We start from the raw sequence: 21,797 nt of genomic DNA, 5'->3' as shown, positions 1-21,797 counted from the left end.
ATGATAGTCACAGAGAGAGAGAGAAAGAGAGGCAGAGACACAGGCAGAGGGAGAAGCAGGCTCCATGCACCGGGAGCCCGATGTGGGATTCGATCCTGGGTCTCCAGGATCGCGCCCTGGGCCAAAGGCAGGCGCCAAACCGCTGCGCCACTCAGGGATCCCCCGGATATGGCATTATCTATAAAAAATTTTTAAACAACTTAAGATATTAACATACCATAGAATTTGCCCTTCTAAAGTCCAAAGTTCAATGATTTTTGTATATTTATATAGCTATGTGACCATCACCACAATCTAATTTTGAAGCATTTGTGTCATCGCCAAAAGAAATCTAATACCCATTAACATCACTGCCAATTTCCCCCCTCCTCAGCCCCTGGAAGCTATTAATCAATTTTATGGTTTTTGGGACATCTGGAAGGCTCAGTGGTTGAGTGTCTGCCTTTGGTTCAGGGTGTGACCCTGGGATCCGGGATGGAGTCCCACATCGGGCTTCCTGCATGGAGCCTACTTCTCCCTCTGCCTATGTTTCTGCCTCTCTCTCTCTCTGTGTCTCTCATAAATAAATAAATAAATAAAATATTTAAAAAAATTTTTATGGTTTTTTAAAAAAGATTTTATTTATTTATTTGAGAGAGAGAGAGAGAGAAGGAAGGGGCAGAGGGAGAGAATCTCAAGTAGACTCTGCTGAGCACAGAGCCCAACACGGTGCTCTATTTCACTACCCCAAGATCATGACCTGAGCCTAATCAAGGGTTGGATGCTCAATGGATGGAGCCACCCAGGCCACCCCTTTTTTTGTTTGCTTGTTTTTCAAGCCCCAACACAGGTTGAACTCCTAATGCTGAGATCAAGACTTGAGCTGCAATCAAGAGTTGGATGCTTAACCAATTGAGCTACCCAAGTGTCCCTCAATATTATGTTTTTCTAGATTTACCTATTCTAGACATCTCATGGAAATGGAGTCATACATATGTGGTCACTTACTTAGTTTTAACTTAGCATAATGTTTTTAAGGCTCATCTATGTTATAATATGAATTAGGACTTCATTCCTTTTTTTGGCCAAACAATATTCCATTGTGTGAATAGACTACATTTTATTTATCCATTCATCAGTTGCTGAACATTTGAGTTGTTTTACTTTTTGGCTATTATGAACTTATAAAGTATTCTTGCAACAATGTTCAATGCAGAGCCTGGTGGACAGAATAATGGTCTCCCACCAATGTCTATATCCTAATCCCTGCCACCTGTAATATGTTACCTTACATGGCAAAAGGGACCTTGTACGTGTGAGTAAGGTTAAGGACCTAGAGATGGGCCCCATGTAATCACATAGTCCTTAAAAGAAAGGAGGATTTTCCCTCTGAGGTCAGAGATTCAAGACACCCCTGGGTGGCTCAGTTGCTTGAGCATCTGCCTTTGGCTCAGGTCATGATCCCAGAGTCCCAGCATCGAGCTCTGCACTGGGCTGTCTGCTCAATGGAGAGCCTGCTTCTCCCTTTTCCTCTGCTCCTCACCCTGCTTGTGCTGTCTCTCTCAAATAATCTTTTTTCTTTTAAAGAGATGTGAGGACAGAAGAAAGTTCAGACATGTGTGATATTGCTGTCATTTGGGATGGAGCAAGGAGGCCATGAGCAAGGGATGTGGGCAGTCTCTAGAAGGTGGGAAAGGCACAGGAGCAGATTTTCCCCTGCAGCCTCCAGAACCTTCCCAACACCTCAATTTTAGTCCGTTGATTTTTGCTCTTAGACAAAGGGAACTGCCTTGTTTTTGGTAATGCCCCCCTGCATCCAGTGAGTAATCAATGTGGAAAGTCTAAAGGTCCTGCCCCCCATCTTGATCTAGGACAACCGTAAAGGGCCATCTCAGCTCCAAAGTGCTGTATGGGATCACCTGAGGCCTCAACTTCCCTTTCTGCCTGATCCTGCCTCCCTTAGTCCCTTCAAGGCACTGTTCCTGAGACCACTCTCCAGTAAATCTCCTGCATGCAAATCTCTGCCTCTGAGTTTGTTTCCTGGGGAATCCAACATGAGACACTTGCACACAACATCTTATCCAAGGACGGGCAGCCAGCTGGGAACCAGCAAGAAAAAGAATTTGGAAAAGGAAAAAGGTTAAGGGAGGACCTACTCTAAATTCCAAAATTGGTGATGAAATACTGGAGAGAACATCAGCTGGGCATTAGAAAACTTGGGTTCAAGTTCTAGCTTTGCCTTAAGGACTCTTGTCAAGACACCTGTATCCCTGCCTCCGTTTTCTAAGAAGAGGGTGTTGGACTTACTCATCTTCAAGATTACCTCTGGCCCTACAGCTCCAGGTCTGTGGCCTGAAAGCCAGAGACAGGTTGGATCTTCACCTTCATCTCTCCCTAATTTCCAGGCTCAGAACCGAGCCCCCTCCAGAAGCTCCCCAGGACTGAGGACAGGCATGTCCTTCCTGAGTCAAAATGGACTTCTGGGTTGCACAACTCTTGGCCTTTGGGACACTTAGTTCAAACTGTGATAATTTCTTAGATGCTTGTCTATCACCGTGCTTTCCATATGCACAATTTTCTTCTTTGTTGATAGTTAACTTTTTTATGTTTAAAAAAATAAAATGTCATGTAATCAGTATGCGTATTTTATGTAGTCTCCTTCCTTTCTTGTTCCTTCCAAAAAGGTGGTGGTTAAGTTGATGGGGTGTCTTACAGTTTCCCAGGAACCTAGTAATTAGATTTTTATAGTGAGCTGTCTCATTCCTTTACTTATCTTCCACATCCATCAGAGTTCTTGATACTTAAAAGTACCTAATAATGTTTGAAGAAATTAATAAATGAATAAATTCACATAGGCATCCTTAGAAAACTGAAATAACCCTTTGAACCACTGATTTGCTGGCAAGTTGTGGTTGTCATATAAATGGAATCATATTGCCATCTAGTGGTTAGATGGTGACTTCACTTAGAAACGAAATGCAGAATGTTACTAAGATTATTTGGGCAGCGAGTTTTACTTACACTTTTGTAAGAAAAATATTTTTATCACTTGACACTATAAGTCACCACTAATGAATAAGTATAAATGAACGTTATTGTAAATAGAACTTTAAAGCAGATTTTTCCTAACCTAACACTAGCTATTCCCTGAAAGGAGAATTTGGTGGTTTAAGAAGTATGGGAAATGACGATTAATAAAGGTAAATGTATTTACCTTCTGCAGAACTTTTCAGAAACATTAATATGATTGTGTGCTTTGTGAAGCTTTACAAGAGGCTATATGTGATATGTTTTCCAGATGCTTTATATTCTTTTCAAGGAACAACACATTGGACCATTGTTTTACAGGAAAAAAGTTTTCAGAGACACTGCTTTCTTGTCATTTTCCCCATATGTTAAAAATATCTATTAGCACACAGCATTTCCTGCCTACAAAGCCTACTTTGACCTTCATTGCCGTGTTCTAGATACAGTCAGTTTAGAAAGCATCAGAGTAAGTCAGTAGTCATAACTTATATTTACATGAATCTTAGCTTTTAGGTAATAATTTCTTTAATTGATATGAGTAGTATTCCATCTTAAAACTTATTTTTTCTTTTAACAAAATCTACTTTCTTTTGGATTCTAGGAATGTGGTTTCCTGCTGTTTGGTCCTGTTACTTTCAATACTTGCTATTAGCAATGGCAGAAATGACCCAGGATTCAACCACAATGCAAATGACTTAAGATTTTTCTATTTCTGCCTTTTACCTACGTGCTGTGGTATTAACCAAAGTGACTAATTTCTGAATTCCTGGCAGGAGCTTCATTTATTCTTTTAGCCTTTCTTTCTTTCTTTCTTTCTTTCTTTCTTTCTTTCTTTCTTTCTTTCTTTCTTTTTCTTTCTCTTTCTTTCTTTCTTTCTTTCTTTCTTTCTTTCTTTCTTTCTCTTTCTTTCTCTCTTTCTTCTTCTTTTTTTTTTTTTTACTAAGCTCTACATCCAATGTGGGGCTTGAACTCACAATCCCAAGATCAAAGATTACATGCTATACCCACTGAGCCAGCCAGGCGCCTCTATTCTTTCAGTCTTGATTGCACACCTACCAAGAGCTGGGCCCTGGGGTTAGAAAGATCCCTCTGGATTTGAGCTCTGCAGTCAGAGATTTTGTCCACCTGGTTTTCTGTTGTATTTCTAGTGCCTGGCACAGTGCCCAGCACTGACGAGGTGTCCATGAAGTATCTTTGGACAGAATACACATTTCCCATTCTCTGTTTTTGAGGTTTAACAGAAAGACAAAGGAGAACTACAAATACCAGTAAAGTATGATCATTATTATAAAAGATATGTATGAGGAGGAGAAAGAGCATTCTAGGCAAAAAGTCAGGAAGGCATGGAGAGAACCAGGGTGAAGAGTGGTTGAAAAGACTGAGGTCACAGAGGAGAGCTTTTCCTTTCTTGCCAAGGATTTCAAGTTTACTTAAACATTTTTCCTTATAACTCAGGGCTTAAAGTGCTCGGTAAATTCTTGTTGTCGATATAAGAATTTTATTTCAGCTCAAATCAAACTTTGTTGGTTATTTTTTTGAAAGGTTGATTTGACCTTAGGATAGAGAGCCTTTGCATGTGTGGGACCATAGGATCCTTGCTGAAAGAGTGGAGCCTTCACCATAAAGGTTGGTAAATTCGTGGGGAAGCCAGGATGACATTGTAGTAGTTAGTAATTGCCCCTACATGCTGTCTAGAATTCTGAAACTCTCCCCAGGAAATGCCTAATGCAGAGACACGCAAGAGAAATTTAAAAAGCAAAATTGTGGAATAAGTGAAGTATGTCAGTGACTTTTCACTTCCTTTTTTGTTATTCTTTCTACCTGCTTATGAAACCACCATGACTTCAGAGACCAGGTCCCTCTGATGGCCCCTGAAAGCCCAGGGTTCCCACCCAGACCTGATCCTCCTGTGCTTTGGATTTATTCTTGGTGACCATGTGCTCTCAATTGTTTTTATTACCTTTCATGTAATATTTCCCACAAATTTCAGTAGGTTGTGATTAATTCATTACATGCTTAATTAAATGTTACTTTTATTTTTTAAAGATTTACTTATTTGGGGGGGAGGCAGAGAAAGATGGAGAGAGAGAATCTCAAGCAGACTCCCTTCTGAGAGTGGAGCCCTGCAAGGGGCACCATCTCACAACCCCAAGATCATGACCTGAGCCAAAACCAGGAGCCAGACACTTAACCAACTGAGCCACCCAGGCACTGCCTCATACTTAAATGTTACTTTTATATCTTTGGGAGAGCTTGCACATGATTTAATTCACAAAATCAGAAAAAGAAAATCCTTGCTTGAACCATATACATCCTGCGTTTTGCTTCTAAAAATACAAATGCTGTATGTACCAAGTGATCTGACATGGATCCACATATAAAAGCTAAATAGATAGCCCTCTCCAGAAGGAGGGACACATTGCCTTAAGCCACAGACATTGCCTCTCTTCCCTCTCTTGCTCATCTTGCTAATCGGTTGTGGGAGCCTCTCCCACTCTAGTATTGTTTCAACACAGTGATTCAGACAACTGCTGTGAGTTGGCTGGTATGGGCATGTGGTACCTCATCTGATTATCATCTAATTCAAAGGAATGGAACTCCAGTGGTGGAATTGAAGGCACCAACAAGGAACCGAATTCATAGGTAGCCCCAACAGGGGGCAGTTAAGTCACATCAATAAAATAGGATTGACATTGACCTTACAGACCAAGGTCAAAGCCGATCCAGTAAAGTTTTGATTTGCCAGCATAGAGCCCAGAACTACTTTGTGCAAAAGCAGCCAATGCAATTAAGCTAGAAACCCACATTTTAAAGTATAGATTCTCATTTAGTTAAGGACTCTTGTGAGGTCACACCCAAATGCTTCCATCTCATCCTGTCCTTTCTTGACACCCTAGGGCTGTCACTTCTTTAGCTGCCACACAATCACGAACACTGCCAATCAAGCTGCCCACGTCTTTGCACGTCTGCAGAGTAATGACAGCAATGAATAAAAATGGGGGATTTCTAGCCATCTGTTTACTTCTTTTCTCCTTTCATCTGATCCTGAAAGTTATATCTTTCTCCCCTCCTACTGCTTCAAAAAGTAAGAAGGTTCAAATTATAAAAATAGGAAGAATTTTTAGCAGTATTACCCCTTCCTCATTTTGTCTGTCAAGTTTCATTTCAGTGCAGGTGCTGACAGATGTTTATAGGCAAATAAAAAAGTCATTTCCATGTGGCAGAGCAAGGATGCTCACTGGCCTGAGCCAGGCTTAGCATTTTGATTAGAGGCTCCATTTTGAGGTCAGAGGCCAGGGCATTTCTAAATCCCAGACTTTAGTTCATTTTAGCTTGCCTTTGTCATTGCCCAAATCCTACAAGAATGTCTGGGAATTAAATAAGGCAAAATGGATGCCTGCAATCTTAGGCCTGGCAAAGCTTCTATAGGCAACCACAGGTCCCCACCCAGAGATTGTTTATATTCCTCTTGCATCCTCTAGGATCCTGCTTACGCACCACTTTCTGTTGAGTAACGGTGTGTGGAGCCAAGTCAGGACCGGTAATGTTCCTCGTCTGCCTTCTTGGGCTGGTCCTGACGCTGGCCCCTGACAATGCCAGGCTCGGGAACTATTTGTTTCTGATTTCCAGCCAAGAAGTCTAACAATTCTCTCCCTTCCTTCCTATCGCCCTCTTCTTCCTTACCAATGCCAAGTCTGGGATTTTCCTTGTCTAGAGACCATACAGGCAAGGAAATGAACTTTCTTGGGATATGACAGACCGCTTAACAGAAATGGTGCCTTTTGTTCTCATTCAAATGCCTTTTCCTTAAATGACATTTCTCTCCAAGGCTTCTGCAGATGTATCTGCCCTAGCTACTTAATTTCTACAAGGTCCCCAGTAGAGGATTTAGAAGTAGTAGGCATTAGGAATTCTGACTTTTCTGATTGGGAAGCAATAGCTCAGAAAGGAGTAACTTGCCCAGGGATTTAGTCAAGCAATTCTGGTAGCTGTGTGTAAATCCATTCTTTAAACTTAAAAATCCTTTCTTAAAAATCCATTCTGAAATGTTAAAAATCCTTTTTGTTTCTTGCAACTGTGTCTAAGACAAAGGAAGCAAACCCTTATATTTACCTATGGAAAACAGAGGCAGATTTGGCTGTTGATCACTAATTCCACCATCAGCCAGAAAATTTTATTTCTTTTGCGCCCACTCAGAGATAGCCCAACCCACATTATAGTTCACAGGGACGTGGGTCCTATTTCAGTTCGCTAGGTGCCTGACCCTGGGCAAGTCACTTCACTTCTCTGGATTTACAGCTTCCTCATTTGGGACACAAGGTAGTTGGGATTTAGGGTCTCGTAGGTTTCTTTCCAGCTTTGGGTCAGTAACTAGGAAAATGCAGAAATAAAGGCATAAGGTGAACCCGTCTTTAAAAAGCCGGCAAAAATTTTTTTAAAAGTTTTTTTTTTTTTAAAGCCAGCAAAATGTCTATATGCAACACTTTTTTTTTTTTTTTTTTAAATATATGCAACACTTTAAAAATAATCTCTAGAGAGGTGCCTGGGTGGGTCAGTTGATTAAGTGGCTGCCTTCGGCTCAGGTCATGATCTCAAGGTCTTGGGGCTCTCTGCTCGGTGGGGAATCTGCTTCTCCCTCTGCCCCTACCCTGTGCATGCTCTCTCTCTCAGATAAATAAATAAAATCTTAAAAAAAAAATCTCTAGTAAATAAGATTTTATATACACTTGGCTCAGCAATTTCACTCTTGGGGCTTTATCCAAAGGAAGTAATCAGAGACATGCTTCAATTTGCAAGGATGACTGTCACAGTGTTTGTGTTTAAAAAAATTTTAATTGTAGGATAGTTTTAGATATACAGAGAAGTTGCAAAGATAGTACAGCCAGTTCCTCTGTACTCCATCTGTCCTTCCTCCTCATTTCCTTCATTGTTTAACAACTGATATTAGTATATTACATTCATCACAACTAATGAACCAGTATTAATACATTTTATTAACTAAAATCCATACTGTATTCATATTTCCTTAGTTTTAACCTGCTGTTCTTTTTCGGTTCCACGATTCTATCCAGAACACCAATTATATTTAGTTGTCATGTCTCCCTAGGTTCCTCAGGACTGTGAGCGTTTGCCAGATTTTTCTTATTTTTTAAAAAAAATATTTTAGTTAGGGATCCCTGGGTGGCGCAGCGGTTTGGCGCCTGCCTTTGGCCCAGGGCGCGATCCTGGAGACCCGGGATCGATTCCCACATCGGGCTCCCGGTGCTTGGAGCCTGCTTCTCCCTCTGCCTGTGTCTCTGCCTCTCTCTCTCTCTCTCTCTCTCCGTGTGACTATCATGAATAAATAAATTTAAAAAGAAAAAAATTAAAAAAATATTTTAGTTAAAATTTTTTAAAGATTTTATTTATTCATGAGAGACACAGAGAGAAAGACAGGTAGAGACACAGGCAGAGGGAGAAGCAGGCAGGGGGAGAAGCAAGCTCCATTCAGGTAACCCAATGTGGGACTCGATCCTGGAAACCTGGGATCATGCCCTGAGCTGAAGAAGGCAGACGCTCAACTACTGATCCACCCAGGCATCCCTATTTTTAGTTAATTTCTATGCTCAACATGGCACTCAAACTTAAAACCCTGAGATCAAGAGTTACGTGTTCTTACTAACTGAGCCAGCCAGGCCCCCCAGATTTTCCTTATTTTTGATGACCTTGACAGTTCTGAGGAACGCTGGTCAGGTATTTTGTAGACTGTCTCTTGATTTAAAAAAATCATTTTAAAAAAGATTTTATTTATTCATAGGGAGACACAGAGAGAGGCAGAGACATAGGGAGAGGGAGAAGCAGGCTCCCTGTGGGAAGCCCAATGTGGCACTCGATCCCAATATGGGATCAGGACCTGAGCCAAAGGCAGACATTCAGCCACTGAGCCACTCAGGTGCCCCTTAAAAAATCATTAAACTGGGGTTACTGGTTCTTGGTAGGAAAGCCACAGCTGTAGGTACCACTCATGTCACATCATATCTGGGGGACAAGTTGTTTATAGGAGCTTTCACCAATGATGTTAAGCTTAATCACACAGCAGAGATAGTGTTTTGTCAGATTTCACTGTGCTATTTTCTAATAATAAAAGTTCTCAAATAGGGATCCCTGGGTGGCGCAGTGGTTTAGCACTTGCCTTTGGCCCAGGGTGCGATCCTGGAGAACCGGGATCGAATCCCACGTCGGGCTCCCAGTGCATGGAGCCTGCTTCTCCCTCTGCCTGTGTCTCTGCCTCTCTCTCTCTCTCTGTGTGACTATCATAAATAAATAAATTTAAAAAAATAAATAAATAAAATAAAAGTTCTCAAATAAGCTACACATCAGTAAAAGGACTGTATACTCCATGAGGGCAGGAATTTTGCCGGTTACACTCCCAGCTATGCACTGAGTGCCAAGCACAGTTCTGACACATACCAGTGTTGAATGTATAGAATTGGTTGGATGAAAAGAAGATTGGTTACATAATTTATATAATATGATGGAGGGGGCACCTGGGTGGCACAGTTGGTTGAGCGTACAACTCTTGGTTTCAGCTCAGGTCATGATCTCAAGGTGGTGAGATGGAGCCCCATGTCGGGCTCTGCATTCAGCGTGGAGTCTGCTTGAGATTCTCTCTCCTACCTCTGCCCCTCACACTTGTGCTCTCTTTTTCTCTAAAATAAATAAATCTTTTAAAAGATGTGATGAAGGTCATCATAAATATTTGGTGATACGGAAAAACATCAGTGATACATTCGGTGAACAAAACAGATCAAAAGACAATTTGTACACATCCTATTTTCTATGAAGTTTGTGTGTTCGTGTGTGTGTGTGTGTGTGTGTGCCTGTGTATGTGTGTAGAAAAAGAACTAGAAGGATGTCAAAATGTTAAAATGGTCGGTGGTTGTTGCGGGGTAGAAGGATTCCAGGGGATGTTAATTTTCTTCCTTGTTCAGTAAGGATAAGAATGAATTAGTTTTGAAATCAGAGGGAAGAAAAACCCAATACAAACGGAGAGGTTTTGATCTTCAAGAAGGTTCTCGAGCAAGAAAAACAGATGTTTCAATACAATGCTCAGAAACCACATTATTTAGCCATGTATTAGTATCTGTGAAGGAACTGGAATCAGTGGTGCGGTGCATAGAGGGTGTTGTCCTCAAAATTCTGCAGTTTCTAGGAAACAGGGTACACTAGGCACCATCTGTTTCTGATTTAGGGCATTAGAGTTGCAAGATCATGAGCTGTATCTTTGTTACTCTCGTAACAAATTGTTTAAAGTTAAAAAAAAAAAAAGTAAAGAGCAAAACCAAATGCACAGGATGCCAGAGTGAATGGCATTATTGTATCGTTCGCTTTCTCCTCCCTGGGGCTTTGCATTTTAAAAACACATGTTGTGGTTTTTCTATGATTATCTTCCCACTTCCTGTGTTGTATCTCCCTTACTGTAAATATCCTTTTGTATAGTCATGGTTTTCTTTCTCCGTGTCTTACATATGTGTCTTCTTGATACTAACTGTCTCCAAACTTCCACGCGTATTTTTCCTAATACTAATTCATATGGGTCCAATGGTATTTTTAGCGATTTTTAGAACCTTGATTTCAAATTCTAGTTCCATCTTTAGCTGCATGATCTGTGGAAAGTTGCCTAACCTCTCTGCCTCTTAGAAAATGAGGACTGTATTAGGTACTCAACTCCGAGTATTCCAAGGATTACAGGAGACTAAATGTAAATATGTGCAGGATCCATCCTAGGGCCAGTCACAAATGAGGCACTTAGCCTATAGAATCTTATACTTCCTTCTCCCCTTCCATACATCCTCTACTGTGTCTCATGTTATCTTTCTAAAATGCTGATAATGTAGTAAAGGATCAAGTCTAACCTTAGGCTTTCAGGATCCTCTTTACATGAGCCAACCCATTTTTGTGGTCTCACTACCTTCCAGGCACATTGTATATACACGTCATGCTCCAGCCACACCAAATTACTAGCTGTTGCCTAAACACATATTACTCTTTCTTCTCTCTGTGCTGTTTTTTTTTTTTTAAGATTTTATTTATTTGATAGGGCGAGCAAGTGTGTCCACACCAGTAGGGGGAAGGGTAGAGCGGACTCGCTGTTGAGCAAAGAGCAAAGATCATGACCTAGCAGAAGGCAGATGTGGAACCAACTGAGCCACCAGGGCACCCCTTTCTCCATCATGCCGTTAAGCATTCTGTTTTCTCTGTCTCAAAGTCCTTTGTACTCCTTTCAGACAACTTTCTTTGTGAAGCTTTTTCTGGCAGCCTGTGGGCCCCCCGTGCTCCCCTCTGACCACACTAACTTGTTCAGACCTTTATTAATGCAATCCCTTATACAAGTGTCCACATCATTCACTCATTTATTCAACAAGTAGTTGTCCCGCCCTTGCTATGCACCAGGCCCTGGAATGTATCTTCTAGTTCAATTATGGATTCCTTCGGGGCCGGGGTCTTGTCTTATCCACCCCCTCTCAACCCAGGCCTAGCCTAGGAGTAAAGCAAATGTACTCAAAGCCTGTTTGTTCAATATTGAATAAAATCTGAGCATTTCTTTTTTCAATTATCAAACAAAATCATAATGCTACCAAGTACTTCCTCATTTGCCCTTTAAAGACAAGATAAAAGACACATATTTTCTTTTACATGTAACATATTGTTATGCTTATTAACAATTCCAGGGGGCTCAGAAATATTCCTTTGCTTTGAGTGTTCTCCATCTGGAAGAGTTTAACTAATTAAACCAAAGATCGCGGATGAGTTGGCCCTGTTTATCTCCAGTGGATGAAATCCTTTTCTCTCCAGAGGATGCTTCAGACAAATATCAAGGGTCAGTGTTATTTTTAGTAACATACAGTTTTGAAAGTCTTAGCATTTTTTTTTTCAATTTCTAAGTTTGGTAACATACTTTTGAAACTCTTTTTATTTTTAATTTTTTAGAATTAAATTTATTAGCATACCTTGGCCTATATGGAAGCATTCGTCTCAGCTTTAGATGATATTGAATTACCATACTGGAGATTAGGGTAGTCATTAGTCTGTTAGAAGACTTTTAGAAGTTAGAAAAAAATGCTTCTCCCCCATCACCTCCCCCACCTCCTGTAAGTGCAGAATTCCTGTTGGTGATGATATTCTGTGCAGATTGAATGGTGATTCAGAGAAAGCTATTATTATCCTTCCTTTTGAGAGACTTTCAATTTTTCATGATTAATATTTGTCAGTATTTCTGAGTTTTCATTCCCGTCCTTCCCATCTCCTCTTCTCCATTCTTCCTTAACGAAGAGAAACATACAGGCCTCGTATTCTTGGATTCATTTAGAACCCTTGTAGGCTTCACAGGACAGTTCTAAAAATTCATGTTCCAATTACATACCGATTTCTTTAGGCTTAAGAATGAGAACAGGGGCAGCCTGGGTGGCTCAGCGGTTTATCACCGCCTTCAGCCCAAGGCCTGATCCTGGAGACCCGGGATTGAGTCCCATGTCAGGCTCCCTACATGGAACCTGCTTCTCCCTCTTCCTGTGTCTATGCCTCCCTCCCCCACCCCCTTTCTCTCTCTCCCCTATGAATAAATAAATAAAATCTTAAAAAAAAAAAAAAGAATGAGAACACTATAACTTCACATTAGCAACAATTAAATGACAGCCACAAGAGCTGAGTTCTAGTGATCTTTTTTTTTTTTTAATTAAGGATTTTACTTATCTATGAGAAACAGAGAGAGGCAGAGACATAGGCAGAGGGAGGAGCAGGCTCCCTGCAGGGAGCCCAATGCGGGACTGGATCCCAGGACCCCAGGATCATGACCTGGGCCAAAGGCAGATGCTCAATTACTGAGTGTCCCTAAGTTCTAGTGATCTAAATTCATTTTTTTCCCTCTGGTTGGAAACAGTTTGTCCATCTTCTGAGTTATATCACGAGATTTAGACCAACAGGCCCAGATGGGAAGAAGCTAAGTCACATTTTAGTGGGAAAGATGCTATGTGAACTTGCACAGTGAATAAACCAAACCTAATGTCTAACACTACTTTCCTTGCTAGGCAATGTCACCATGTACAACTGACCCACCTGAATTTCATTAAAAGCTGAAAAACAATAGAGAGTCAGTATGGGACCAAAGGAACCCATGGAAGTTTATCAGGATGGATGGATTGATTGATTGATTTGAGACACACAGAGAGAGAAGCAGCCTCCATGCAGAGCCCAATGTGGGATCATACTCTGGGCTGAAGGTGGCACTAAACTGCTGGGCCACTGGGGCTGCCAATCAGGCCCTATTTAAATGAGGCCCTCTTACATATCCTTTCTTGGGACTGTCCCTCAGCCTCTCCTAAGACTGAGTCCTCCTATCCTGTTCTTCTGGGGGGACAAAAGGATTAGGGGAGGGCTTGGCACTCAGAGCACTGAAGTTACTAAGACAAACAAGTTCTTTGGTCATCATTGTCCCCAATAACAGATTTGATTAAATCTTTAGCTCCTGGGTGGAGTTTGGTATTTTTACAGTGCCCCAAAAGTTGGAGGATTGTCCCCAGATACTTTTCTCATCTCTCTCCCCCGAAGCCCTCACAATATTTCCGTGGAGGTCATTCCATCCATCTGTCCTCTGCCCTATGGTAGTGTGGCAGGTTTATCTTTTTTTTTTTTTTTTAAGATTTTACTTATTTATTCATGAGAGACACACACAGAGAGGCAGAGACCGGCAGAGGGAGAAGCAGGCTCCATGCAGGAAGCCCGAGGTGAGACTCGACTTTGGGACTCCAGGATCACGCCCCGAGCCAAAGGCAGAAGCCCTCAACCCCTGAGCCACCCAGGCATCCCCGGTTTATCATGTATTTGTAGCCTCAGGTGGAAATACTTCTACTAACTGGTGCTTTGGTATTATAAGGCGGGCCTGTGAAATCCTTCACTGTGCTTTCAGAAAGTCATTACTAAGACCCTGTTTTCTAAAAGTCTTGGGAGGACCCATGGGAGATAGAGCAGTGGTGCTGGGCCCATGCAACTTGTGTGTTTCTCCTTTAGGGGCTCTGCATTTTGTAACTCGTATTTCTCTCTTTGTGTTGCTTACGAAGTGACTCTGAGCCAACTTTTGTCCCATTTATAGCAAAGACTTTATGAGTTGCATCCTTTTTCCCTTTGCTGTATGTTTCTCATCTCAGATTTATTTTGCTACGGTGCATGCATTTTTGTAAGTAGCCTTGTGGTGTTCTTCCAAGAAGGCAGGTTATAGATAAATAAGTAAACATTTGTGGGTATGAAAATCCAGATAAAATGGATTGTCTCAGGCCACACTTAGCTACACTGGGAAAACCTGGGCCTGCCACAAATTACCCGCGGGGCTGTGTGGATTGTGTTAGAAAATGCAATGCCCTTTGGAATACCATGGCAATTCCTATGGTATGGATAAATATAGCAACGGATGTGCGAATTGCGCCCAAGTCATGAAACCCAGGAATTGCTGAATGAATGGTACAGCAGGGACCTAGAAGGTCTTTTTCAACTTCATTGTTAAAAATGACTAGATTCTCCTACAGGAGAAAGACTCAAGTGACCCGAAGGAAGTGATTCATAGGGAATGAAACCAGAGAGCAGTGATAGAAAAGGTCACCAGAGGGAAAGCGGGAAGTGCCAAGCAGAAACTCCAAAAAAATAAATAAATAAGCATTTGTCAAAAGGCGAGTACATAAGCCATCCATCCCAGGGTCACAAGCTCCCAGCAAAGTGGCTAGAATTTCTGCTGATGAATTGAAGGAAATTTGCAATAAGGAAAAATACACCCATCTGAAAAGAAATCCAGTTCATAAGGTCAGCCCAACCCAAAACAACATCAGTGAACAGGAATTTCATTCTGTGAACAATACCGATCTTAGTCCTACAGTGGCCAGCTCATTCCTTTCCAGAGTGCATACAGTTCACACCTATTTTTGTTCTGAAAATTCTACAGAAAACTTTTGGAAAAAAAAATCCTGGACAGTCAGGAACCCTCAAAAATGTGGTATTTTGTTCCTTGTACAGCTGCATGAGGGCACACGTCTGTTAGCAATTGCCAACCTCACTAAAGCACACAGGGAGGGCAGTGAAACCACCAGTGACCTCACACACACAGAGGTTCGGGGAAGGGAGACAGTGTCTCATAGTACTGTCTGACGTTTAAATACCAGCATAGAGCAAATGCCCACAAAGCCTACAGGGGCTACTGAAAGTGGAGGAAACAGGTGATGAGATCACATAGATGGGGAAGAGGGAGAGGAGGAAGGGCCCAGGATGGGACCTTGAAGTTCTGCGTCTGTGCTGAACTACAGAGGTCCATGTGTCAAGCTGCCTACCCCACATCCCCACTTGACTGTCTGATAGGTTCTCAGACTCGATGTTCAAAGCCCAACTTTGATGTTCACCCTCTCAGTCTTCTCTAAATCTGTAAATGACACCTCCATTCTCCCAATTGCTTAAGCCCCCAACTTTTTTTTTTTTAAAGATTTTATTTATTTATTTATTTGAGGGAGTGAGGAGAATGAGTGAGAGAGCACAAGCCAGGGAGGAGGGGCAGAGCTAGAGGGAGAAGCAGATACCCCCACGGAGCAGGGAGACCGATGTGGGTGGGGCTGGACCCCAGGACCCCGGGATCATGAGTTGAGCTGAAGGCAAATACTTAACTGACTTAGCCACCCGTGCACCCCGAAGCCCCAAACTTTGAATTACCTGATCACTCCTCTTTTTGTCACATCCTATATCCACCTGTCAACAAATCCTCTCCCCAGGAGATATCCTCAGTTTCCCACTTTTTATTATGTCTACCACGGCCTCTCTAGTCCAAGCAGTTTTCTCCTTTCCCCTGGATTGTTGCAGTAGCTCCTTTTTCTATCCTTCCCTCCTCCAGTCTATTCTTAACACAGAATAGAGTGGTCCTGTTAGAACATTAGTCAGATCATGTCACTCCTCTCCCCCAAACACTCTACGTGCTTCTTATGTCACTTATACTAAAACTGTCTCTCAGGCTGTTAATGACCTACATCCCCTGCCCCATTGCCTTCTTTCTTCTCATTCTGTTTCCCATATCCTGGCCTCTGCTATCGTTCAAGCACGGTCAGGCCCATTGTGCCTCAGGGCCTTTGCACTTGCAATCTACTTAGAAAGCTCCTCTGTATAATAACCTTCTTTGATTTCCCACTACCTTCATTTCACTGCTCAATTGAACCTTATTAGACCATCCTATAAAAAATTGCACCCTCCATTCTTAGCTCTTCCAATCTTCCTTAACCTTTTTTTTTTTTTTTTTTTTTCCCTGTGTCTTTTATGACCATCTAACATACTATTAGTCACTTTTTGGCTTATAGAGTATCTCCTATTTGGTAACAATATGTTCTATAAGGAGAAACTTTGTGTCTTTTGGTCACTGCTTATTCCTAGCACACAGTGGACACTCAAATATTTGTGGAAGGAAGGAAGGAAGGAAGCAAGCAAGCAAGCAAGCAAGGGCTACAGTGTCTCTCATTCAGGTAGAGAAGGAATTGACTAGGAGGCTGAAGAGTGGCCTCTCTAGGTAGGAAAGGAGAAGCCAGGAGCAAGAAGTAGAATAGAAGCTGAGAAATAAAGCATTTTTTATTGAGGTAAAATATATATAACAGGGGAACCTAACTGGCTTTAGTCAGTGGAGCATGCAACTATTGATCTTGGGGTTGTGAGTTAAAACCCATGTTGATTGTAAAGCTTATTAAGAAAAAAATATGTATAAAACATAAAATTTATCATTTTAACCATTTAAAAATATACAGTTCAAATGGCATTAAATACACTCACATCGTTTTGCAACCATCACCGCCATCCATCTCTGGAACTTTTTTTCATCTTTCTAAACTGAGACTCATTAAACAATTCGCCATCCTCTCTTCCCAGCTGTCCCTGGGAACCACCACTCTACTTTTTGCCTCTATGACTTTGGCTACTCTGGGTCTCTCATATGAGTGAAATCATACAATATTTGTCCTTTTGTGACTGGTTTATTTCACTTGGTGCAATGTCTAAAAGGTTCATCTAGCATTTATCAGAACTTCCTTTTCTAAGGCTTTTTAAAAAATATTTTTATAGGGCACCTGGGTGGCTCAGCAGCTGAGCATCTGCCTTCGGCTCAGGGCACGATTCTGGGGTCCTGGGATGGAGTCCCGCATTGGGCTCCCTGCAGGGAGCCTGCTTCTCCCTTTGCCTATGTCTTTGCCTCTTTCTCGGTCTCTGTGGCTCTCATGAATAAATAAATAAATCTTAAAAAAAAATATATATATATATGTATTTTTAAAATAAAAAATATTCTGTTGTATGATACCACATTTGTTTATCCATTCATCTCTTGATGGATAATTTGGGCTGCACCCACCTTTTGGTTATTGTGAATAATGCTGCTTTGAATATGGGTGTACAAATATCTCTTTGAGACTCTGCTTTGAATTTTTTGGGAGGTATATGCCCAGAAGTAGAATTGTTGGATCCTATGGTAATTCTATGATTAATTTCTTGAGGAGCTGTCGTATTATATTCTATGGCAGCTGCACCAATGCACAGGGCTCTTATTTCTCCACATCCTATCGGCCTTATTTTCTGTTTAATTTTTTCTTAATTAATAACCATCCTAATGGGTGTTAAGTGGTATCCCATTGTGTTTAGGGGAAAGTGTTTAATATCCTTCCTTCCTTCCTTCCTTCCTTCCTTCCTTCCTTCCTTCCTTCCTTCCTTCCTTCCTTACCTACCTTCCTACCTTCTTATCTTCCTACCTTTCTACCTTACCTCCCTCCCATCTTTTTTTTCTTTCTTTCTAATATTTTATTTTAAGATTTTGTTTATTTATTCATGAGAGACACAGAGAGAGAGAGAGAAAGGCAGAGACACAGGCAGAGGGAGAAGCAGGCTCCATGCAGGGAGCCCGATGCAGGACTCGATCCTGGGACTCCGGGATCACGCCCTGAGCTAAAGGCAACTGCTGAGCCACCCAGGCATCCCTTTTTCCTTTTTTAATATTAAGTAACCTCTACACCCAGTGTGGGGCTCAAACTTAAGCCTCGAGATCAAGAGGGGCATGCTCTGAGCCAGCCAGGCTCCCCTAGAAGAGAGCATTTTAAGCTAGAGACAGTGGTCATCCCTGTCAAGAGCTGCTCCAAGATCAGGTAAATTAAGTCTGAGATTGTCTATTGGATTTGGCATGTGGAGGTGGTAGTGACACCAGCAGAATGATGGGGGGGTCACCAGATTATAGCAGGCAGGAGAGTGAATAGGTGATGACGATGACTTGAGAAGCTTATCTGTGCTCAGGAGCAGAGAATACTATTTGTCGAATGTTTACTATGCTCTGTCATCAGATGAGATGCCAAGATTGGAGCAGAAGGGGCACCTGCGTGGATCAGTGATTGAGCATCTACCTTCGGCTCAGGGTGTGATCCTGAGGTCCTGGGATCGAGTTCCGCATTGGGCTTTCGGTGGGGAGCCTGCTTCTTCCTCTGCCTGTGTCTCTGCCTCTCTCTGTGTTTCTCATGAATAAATAAATGAAATCTTAAAAAAAAAAAAAAGATTGGAGCACAAGTGCCAACAGATGTGGTTCCTGTCTTCATTTGGCTGACAGTCCAGCAGAGGAGAAAGACAGTTGAGAAATTTATTCAACTCCAATTTGCTAAGAGCTAAAATCAGAAACAGAGGGTGCTGTGTCTGTTACGGTCACATGGGACCTGAAGAAGGGAAGGGAGGAATCCACTTAAATGGATTACTGTTTGGTTTCCCCTGTGGGTCTGTCTTCAAGGAAATAATATCTTGGTCCTGCTGACATAGGCATGTGGGTCTTCCTGGCAGTTCCTTCTCATTGTTAGCTTGTGCCACTATAGTGCTCCCAAATAACTTCTGTGAGCTCTCAGAGATGAACATTTCACATTAAAAAAAAAAAAATATATATATATATATATATATATTTACTTGACAGAGAGGGAGAGGGCGCACAAGCAGGAAGAGTGGCAGAGGCAGAGGGAGAGGGAGAGGGAGAAGCAGACTCCCTGCTGAGCAGAGAACCCAACATGGGGCTGAATTCCAATTCCCTGGAATCATGACCTGAGCCAAAGGCAGATGCTTAATGGACTGAGCCACCCAGGCGCCCCTGTCTAACATATTCTTTTTTTTTTTTTTTTTATTGGATGTCTCACATGTTCTTAAACCAGCCTATCAGTCTGCTTCTTCAGCGTGGCTTCCATTTATCCAGACAACCTGTCCATGAGACTAGTTGATGGAGAATTCCTGTGGCCAAAGTTTAAGGGTCTCAGTGTAAGAACTGGCAAGTGTGTGCCAATGCCTCTTTCTCAGGCTTCTAAAGCCACTCGTCTTCTGGGTGAGGAGCAGAAGTCACTGGATCTGGGTCGGGGTTTGGAGGTGTTATGTGCTCTACCTATGCTCCAAGTAATGAAGCTTGTGCTCACAAAGTCTCCCATTCAAGTTTTCTGTCAACTTTCTGTCCTGTTCAATTTCAATTAATTTTTTAAAAAAGATTTTATTTATTTATTCATCAGAGACGCAGAGGGAGAAGCAGGCTCCATGCAGGGAGCCTGATGTAGGACTCAATCCAGGATCCCGGGATCATGACCTGAGCCTAAAGCAGATGCTCAACCACTGAGCCACTCAGGCGTCCCTCAGTTCAATTTAAAAAATATATATATTTTATTTATTTATTTGATGGGGTGGGGGGAGAGAGATCACAAGCAGAGGAAGCAGCAGGAAGAGGGAGAGGAAAAACAGGCAGAGGGAGAGGGAGAAGCAGGCTCCCTGTTGAGTAGTGAGCCCATGTGGGGCTCGATCCCAGGACCCCAGGATCATGACCTGAGCTAGAGGCAGATACTTAACCAACCGAGCCACCCAGGAGCCTCTAATTTTTTTTAATCTCTGATTTGAAGATAACAGATGTACCTATTTCAGATTAAGTGAAAAAATTCATGTAAAGCATGAGTACAGTGAGTAGCTCATAGGAGGAGCTTGGTAAAAATTAGCTTTTATTGTTACTTTTCCTATATTGGTCATGTATTACAGTTTGGGTACATTAAGTGTCTGAGCCCCAGCTCAGTGAGTTTACTGTTCAAAGTGTACTACTTAATAAATTGGCATTCTAGTTTCATCCATTAGTCTTACAAGCTTAGCTAATGTGTGTCTTCCTCTAAGAGCTAAGGCTGCCCTGGGGTGCTAACAAGATCTGGATTCTGAATGGCTAGGCTGAGAACAGACCTGGCCTGGACTGTATTTACTAGAGCAGTAAGGCTTCTCAGGAGCCAGCTTGCTGCACTCCCTAGATATGCCCAACCCTTCCCTTCTCTTTCCATCTGGAACCCGTGTTGCAATGCCAGCCCTGCTTTTATAGAAAGCATTTTATATACCCACTGGAAAGTAATGTGTTCTTATGCACCTGCCTGCCACAGGTTTCCAAATGTCTCCAGAATTTTGGGAGATGTTTTTTTGTCTTTTTCTTTTTCTTGCACTGCTCCCTTGCTTGACTCAGTGGGCCTCCCGATCTCTTCCTTTGCAAGGCTATGTTGTGCTGAGCACCAGAAAATTCCCAGGGAAAACGTCTGCCAAAACACAAAACCAAGGAAAAAGGATAAAAGCAAGAGTTTTGGACCAGGCTGGCACGAACCGTAAACCTTTTGTGCCATATTTACTTTTTCTTAATCTAAAATAACAGAGATAACATACACAATGGACTTTCTAACTTGCCACTTTTCCCTTATCTTTTTTCCCCCGTTGTGAGCCCTAAGACATCATGTTCTTTCATATAATCTCTCTCTCTCTCTCTCAAAAAAAAAAAAAAAAAACCGCACACACAAAAAAACCCGTTGACCATTCCATTCCCTGCTGCTGCCCATGGAGAAGAACAGACTCTATCTGATATTTCAGCTGGAAGGCAGGGTGGCAGATTCTTTCCAATCGGGTGGCGACTTCCTCCCTACACTCAGAACACACCCCTTCCCAAAAATACGCCCTCCTGGGCAAGCAGCACAAAGGGAGCAGATCCAGCTCTCGGCGTCAGCAAATGCCCACATCCCTTCCCTTTCCTTTTACACCCAGTGGCCTGGGAATGGCACATGAGCTTGGGGAATCTGAACTGCCAATCCTTGTGTGGCCCCATCAGGCCTTCAAGTGGCCTTGCTCTCTCATCTCTTGCCCTCCTGGGCCATCTTCCAAACCAACTGCTGGAAGTGACTTTCCTAAAAGGCAAATCTGAACATTTCATTCCATCTGCTTAAGAACTCCCCATGGCCTTTTGGCCACAGTAAAAATTCCCAAACTCCAGCCTAATCTCTGTGTGGTTGGCTATAAAAGAATCATTGCATTCAGATGTACTTCCTAGAGTTCGGAATAGATCCTGGGGATCTGTATATGTTAGCCTGAATTCGTTAGGTTGTAAGTGACAGTAACTCATCTCAAACTAGTTTAGGTCAAAAAAAGGAATCCATTATTTCTTTTGACTAGGGGGTAAAACAATCTCAACTATATCCGTGGGATTTTAATTTATGGAGGTGACTGAATGATGACATGGAGAGGTCAATATCATTGAAAGACTAATGTATTAATTAATTTTCTGAGAGGAGGGGGCAATGCCATACCACACAGGACTATTTGGAGAAGCACCACATTTGCTGGGAGGCAGAAGAGAACAAGGGCTGGGATGGCCAGGGGAGGCATAGGCTCCAGCCTTTACTGGGATTTCTGCAGGAAAGGCAAGGCAGTTTTGCATTAGCTACTTTGAATAAATCAGG

This window comes from Canis lupus, chromosome 18, assembly GCF_011100685.1.
Source record: "Canis lupus familiaris isolate Mischka breed German Shepherd chromosome 18, alternate assembly UU_Cfam_GSD_1.0, whole genome shotgun sequence".
Lineage (NCBI taxonomy): Eukaryota > Metazoa > Chordata > Mammalia > Carnivora > Canidae > Canis > Canis lupus.
Note: the sequence above shows the minus strand (reverse complement) of the source record.